The sequence below is a fragment of the Vulpes vulpes genome, chromosome 14 (assembly GCF_048418805.1).
Source record: "Vulpes vulpes isolate BD-2025 chromosome 14, VulVul3, whole genome shotgun sequence".
NCBI classification, from domain to species: Eukaryota; Metazoa; Chordata; class Mammalia; order Carnivora; family Canidae; genus Vulpes; species Vulpes vulpes.
The window spans coordinates 117,217,080-117,223,940 of record NC_132793.1 but is presented as its reverse complement, the minus strand read 5'-3'; positions in this window follow the sequence as shown (position 1 = coordinate 117,223,940).

Genomic DNA, 6,861 nt, shown 5'->3' with positions numbered 1-6,861 from the left:
GGCCCGCCGCGGTCGGGGTGCTGGGCCCCGCGCTCCGCCCGGCCCGTCCACGGCGTGCGCAGGCGGCGGCCGCAGGCTCGGCAGGAGAACGCAGCCGCTTCCATTGTCGCCCGGGAGGAGGACCGCTCGGGAGCGCCCGCGGGGTGCAGGCCGAGGGCAAGGCGGCTCCCTGCCCGCGAGGAGCTTGAAGTCCAGCCGCGACGGAGAGAGGGAGCTCGGCTCTCCAGCCTCCAGTTCTTCCTCTTTCGAAAGCCGCAGTGGATGACACGGCCTTGAGGCGCGTTCGAATCCCGACTCTTGCATCCTAGCTTCGGGACCTTGGGCAAAGAACCCCCCTGACCCCCTGACCTCTGCGAGGCTCAGAGTTGGCGCTGCTAAAGGCGGGGAAGGCCACACCAGAAGACAGAGCTTCATCTACCACGTGGGTGGTTAGGACAGTCTGGAGATGGTGTGAGCTCATTTAATGCCAGGGTTTTTCTTTTTTCTTTTTTTTTCTGCTCCTTGGGCTCCCAATACCATTTTCTGGGAACCATGATCCACTCCCAACACAAGAGCACTTTTTTTTTTTACCCCCCACAGGAGCACTTTTGATCTTCTGGAAAGAAATTGTCTAGAATAGACCCCCTTTCTTAGGAAAGAAAGAGGCCCGGTCCCAATAATCAGTGACTCAGATGCTGCTCCCCCCAAAATAAAAGTGCTCCCTAGGAACGCGGACGGTATGGGCAGGGAGCAGCGACGGCGAGAAGCGCAGTTTCTCCAGGAATAACAGCCACGGTTGATTTCAAAGCTCCGGAAGGAGCGCGGCTGGTTTCCAACACCTTCCTGTTGTAGGCCAGAGGTCAGGGTGTGTGGACGTTGGCCAGAAGCAGGAAGGAGCTACAGGGCTGGAGGCAGTTCTTCAACACGGGGAAGTGGGAGTTCAGGAAGACCCCGTCAGTCACCGGCAGCCTGCCACTGAAATAGCAAGAGCTGGGCGGAGAGAATGCCAACCCAGAGATGGATCACCACCAGCAAGTTCTTCCTCCTGCTCTTTGCTGCAAGGCCCGACTTTGATTCCTCATAAGGGAGCCTCCTGGTCCTCTATCTCCTATGGCTCATTCAAGCTAGCAGACCTTTTCTCAGAAAAAACAAACAAACCCCATTTATGTAGAAAGAATTCTGTCCCCCCAAGATCGGGGAGGGCTTGGGAAGAACACAGAGAATCCAAACTGGGCACTGCTTAGAGATTGCTAGTGGCAGAAGGAGCTAAATCAGGAAAAGCTGTTAATTGTAAGCATTGGAGAACCAGAAGTCTAAGGCGTTAGAGAATTTTTCCTAAAATGTAGCCGAATTGTTGCTCCTGCTTGTAACATCGACTCAGGCATTGCAATTCTGTCCTCTTGGGTCACACAGAATTGATGAAAGAGTACCTCTGGCTCTCCTGAGCAATTTTTCTGGAATTAGATAGAGTTGGTTATAAATCCCAGCTGTGAGCCTGCTCCCTAGCTTGTCTGAACCTCAGCTTCTCATGTAAAATTCAGTGAACAATAGGACCTAGCTCACAGGCCAATTGTCAACATTAAAGGAGAGAAATCAGGTCAAGGCTTAGCACAGTCCCTGGCAGATTTACATGTTCTCAGAAGACCATATTAAGGCAGATAAAATGCTTTTTGGAGAGCCTGGAAGCGGGGGTGTTTGCAGTTTGGAAGAGGGCCAAAAGGAATAGAGACCACTCCCATAGAAACCCTTAAAATTTGCATATCGTCCCCTCTTGAATGCAGGCAGAGTTCACCTGGAAATGTTATTGCTGGACATTCAACCAGGGCACATGTCCTACGTGTGCGGCTGGCTGCCCATGTGTCTCCTTCCCCATCCTGCTTAGTTTGCCTAAATTCTTTTTCAGTGTTCCAAAGATCACCTCTGTTATGAATGCAAATCCACCCCTGTGGATGTGACCTTATTTGGAAATAGGGTCTTCGCAGACATAGTTAAAATGAAGTCATGAGGTGGGTCCTAATACAGTATGATTGGTGTCCTTCAAAAAGAAGAAATTCAGAGAGGCGAATGCCACACGAAGACACAGAAATACAGGAAGAAAACGCCATGCGAAGACAAGGCCAACGTGGGGTTATGTTGCCACAAGCCAAGGGAACACCTGGTGCTGTCAGAAACTGGGAAAGGCAAGAAAGGATCTACCCCTATAGCATTCCCAGGGAGCATGGCTCTGCTGACACCTTGATTTTACACTTCTAGCCTACAGAACTGTGAGAATAAATTTGTTACTGCAGCTCTAAGAAATGAAGACAAGCTCTCAGATATGATTGCCTACTGAATAGGAGAGAGGAAGGAAGGCATATGAACAAAATCAGTCACTGAGTATAAGGATTGGGAGATGTCCGGTCATTTACTTATTCATTCAACAAACATTTACTGAGTACCTGACATATGTACTGAGTGCAGACATAAGCTAGGCGCTGAGGATAGAGTACTCAAGGAGCAAGACCAGGCTCCTTCAGGGAGCACTGGTGTTACTGGAGGTGGTGACCTCAGACAATGAATGGAATATGGAATTCGTATTAGGGAGCCCTAGAGGTCAGAGAGGAAAAACTGGGTGGTGGTGGAAGGGAGTGCAAAGCCAGGGAAAGGATAATCTAAGAGGCTCAGTGAAGGGAACTTTGAAGATGAGCTCTAAGCCACGAACAGAAACCAGCATGGGAAGATGGAAGGAGCTTCACAGGGAGGGTAAGAGCAGGTGCAAAGACCCTGGGGTGGGCAGAGTTGCCTACGTTTGAAGGAGAGAAGGAAGTACAGTGCGGCCCTAGATCATCCTGGGCACTTAGAAATTGTGATCTTAAGGAGTCATTCACCGGGATTCTGTCAGTGAGGACCTGCGGCTTGGAGGAAGGTACGCGGCCTCAGGGCCTCAATGCGCCTGAAGAAAAAGGCCAGGTCTCTAACAACCAGGTTTGGAACTTCCGGCTAGTTGCGGGGGAGCGAGGGGGCGGGGCGGACAAAGACATGTAAACTATGGCATTTCAAGACGGCATCAACAGGAAACCCGAGAAGTGGCTTTTGTTTGTTTAAAATATTTGAGGCGTATCCAGTAATTTCTTTGAGCCTTTGTTGGCTCACCTGTGAAGGAGGGAGAAAGGCCTCTTTGCTCAGGGTCCCCACGGTCCTATAGGACTACCAAGATACTCAAGCTCCCTGCTCCTCCCATTCCTGGGGCGCAGAGGGGGGAGGCTGCAGAGTCCGAATCCCAATCCCATTATTCTTCTGCACGGGCTGTGTGACCTCGGGCAAGTTACTGCCCGTCTCTGAGACGCTTTTATCAACCTCCAGAGTCGTGCCACCGGGCGGCGCTGCGGGCGGCACTCGCCGGCTCAGCCGCCTCCGGAGCCCCGCGGGACCGCGCGGTGGGGCGGCCGCAGCCGCGAGCAGCGCACCGGGCATGCGCGGCCGGTGGAGCCACTCGAGGCAGCCTGGACGCCTCCCCGCCCCCCGCCGCCCGCCCCCCGCCCGGCGGCCGCGGCCGCGACCGGGAGCGCTGCAGTACCGCCGGCGGCCGGTGGCGTCGCTGCGCGGCCGGCCCTGCGGTCCGCGCCTGTAGAGCTCTACCCGCTCGGGCAGCTCCGCGCTCACCTGGCGGCTGGCGCTGCCCGCCCCGCGCCCTCAGCCCGCCGCGCGCCCTCCTCCCGCCCGACTTCTTCCAGGTGTGCTGCTTTGCTCGGGTTTCTGCGAGGCCGCGGGAGCGGCGGGGGTGGAGACGGCGCGCAGGCCAGATAACGGGGGACTCCCTGCCCGGCCGCGTGCGCTCTCGCGACCAGCGTTTGCAAAGTTGGTATTTATTTAAGCAAAGGCAGATGCCTACCTGGGGACCCAGTAGGGTGGGTCCAGGGGGTTCCTGATGACTCACAGCCTCCCTCTCTTGGCGTTGGCCTGGACTGACAAGTCCGCGCGCGCCCCCGCCGCCGGGCTGTTGAGTTCCACCTGCGCACGTGTCGTGTCCGTGTCGTGGCTGTTTTGCTCCTCGCGGACGCGCCACGGTTGGCATATGCCAGGCCCGGAACAGACCCGGCTTCCAGGGCCAGGCCGGCCTGAGCCGCCAGCGTCGCGCCTTGCTTGGACTTGGACCAGGGGGAGCCAAAGCCTGAATAGGACAGGGCGTCCCCGAAGAGGTTCCCGAGGGAGGCGCGAAACGGAGCGCAGAAGGGGAGCGCTCACCGCGTCGGACGCAGCTTCGGCCCCCAGCGCGGGATGCGCGGAGCAAGGTAGGGAGTTGGGGGGGTGTGCCCCGACTCAGGTCGCTCGTGGCTCAGGCTGCGATCTAGCCACATGCAGTGGACGCCCGTGTGTTGAGAAAGGATGGATGGGGGCAGATAGTTCTAGGCTGCGGTGATAGCCAGCCGCCTCACCTCCCTGCCTCCACCCTCATCCGTGCTGAAGCATCCAGAGCATCCTTCCGCAGCGCACACGGCTGGAGCTGGAGCCACTCCCCAGCTGAAGAGTCCTTGCGGGTCCTGACCTTCCACAGCATCTCGTCCTGGCTCTGCAGCGCTGGTTCCCCCTTGCAGGGCTCATGCACGGGGCTTCTTTTGTCCCACGGTCCTAGCATCTGTTCCTTCTGTCTGGGACATCTCTGATCTTCTCTCAGCTCAAAAACCCCCTTCTTCTTCTTCTTTTTTCCTTCGATTTTATTTATTCAAGAGAGATAGAGATAGGCAGAGGGAGAAGCAGGCTCCATGCAGGAATCCCGATGCGGGACTCGATCCCGGGACTCCAGGATCACGCCCTGGGCCGAAGGCAGGCGCCAAACCGCTGAGCCACCCAGGGATCCCTGCAAACCGCCCCCCCCCCCTCTTAGAAGTCTTTCTAACGGTTGAATTTCCCACAGCCGTCACCTCCCCACACCCTAGCACATCTCTGTGTTTACATTCTTCCTAAAAAAATGAAATCATTCATTTGTGTTTTTGGGTTTTCTCATTATCCTACACGACCAAATACATTATTGGCTTGTCTTGTTCATCTAAGGACAGGGCTTGGGACTCACCAGACACCCTGTAATGGTGGAGTGCCTACCATCTTGGTTTGAGTGACCAGGGCTTGAAAGCAGACTTGGAATCCCCAGGTCCAAATATCTACCCTTAACTCTTCCTCTACTCTTTCATTTCTAAATTTTCTCATCTACGATATGATGAGGGTAATAATAGGATATGAACATTAGATGAGTTAACTTTGTAGAAGACTTAAGAGATGCTCAGATTGAGAGCCCCAGGTGATTTAGCTATGGCATCAGGATGGGCTCGGTTATACTGTAGCAATGAACAACCTCCAAATCTCAGTGGTTTAAAAAAGACCTAGGTTTATTTTCCACTTATGCCATATGTTCACCATGGATTGCCAAGAACTTGGCTCCTTGACATCAACCACACTGACAAAGCAGCCACCAACTGATGTATTGCCAGTTGCCGAGGCAAAAAGGAGTTTGGCTTAATTGGGTACTTTTAACTTACAGCAAGAAACTTTCAGAAGGAAAGACTAAATTTTCAAGTCTAACTTGGAGAAGCTAGATGGATCATGTCACTGGGTTCTAGTCAATGGGAAATAAATAGACCTAGAATATGCATGACAACCAGATGTGTTCTCAACCCCTTCTTCATTATGCTGGCTTGAATAAAAGAATGAAGTGATGATTTGGGCTTGCACTGCTAGTGAGTATAACTTACTGAGGGTGATAGAGCAGTAAGATAAAAGAATGAACCTGGGTTCCTGATAATCACAGAGCTGTCCCCTGACTTAATTTTAAAAGGGAAATAAACTGCTATTTTGGATTTACTGTTGCTCACAGGAAAATCTAACATGAACCCATCCATTGTTTGGGACAGTGAAGGATGGGAATGGACAAAGCAGGAGCCAACATGGTGTGAAAAGTGAAGAGTGTATGTTGGATGATCTACAAATTCAAATCAGTGGAACCAACAGGTTAGAGTGAGAAGTCTGCAGAAGAAATACAAGTAGTCTCCATCCGAACCCCTTCAAGACCCTCCAGATATCAAGATATCAAGTGAGGGCCATCGCATCTCTTATTGTAAGCGAAGGCTCTGGCTGTTTTTATTGGAATCTCAGAGTAAAGGGCATTGGGTCTTCTCTTCTTTAAATAGGAAGAGAGCTCTGTGTGCATATCATGCATGGTTCCTGAGGGTCAGATGCATGTATTCAGAATCAGGTACTCAGCTGGCATGTCATTCACCAGGCTGAACATTGCTCGCTAGCAGGATAGCAATCGGTATCAAGATTCCTCAAGTAATTAAAAATAATAAAAAATTATATCCAGTATTATAATATCCAATTTGGCTTTACATTTATTGGAAATAAAGACCCCCTACCCTGAGGACCTGTTATTTGCAGACAAGTGCTTGCAGGTACCTATCTGAAAATCTTTCTTATCAATTATAAATAAAAATATGAAAATTCTAGGTAGCCAGTCATGAAAACTGTATTTCCAGTGCTGCAGAATGTACCTTGCATTGTCACCTATATTTTGAGCACATTTTATTCCCAAACCAAAACTCTATGCCTGATTTTTAGAACATAAATGAACTACTCTACTTTTAATTCCATAGGATGGATTTCTAGCATTAGAATTGCTGAGTAGAAATATATATATATATATATATATATATATATATATATATATATATATTGATAGAGCTTGCCAGGTTAATTTTCTTAGCCCTGCAGTAATTCCAGTGTCCATTGTTATTAACAATTTATAGAACCTCCTGCTTGGCTTTGGGTCCCCTTGCCCTCCCTACTGAGTGTAACATTCTTCTGAACTTTTTGCCACCTGTTGGGTGAAAAACATGTTAACTCATTGTTACT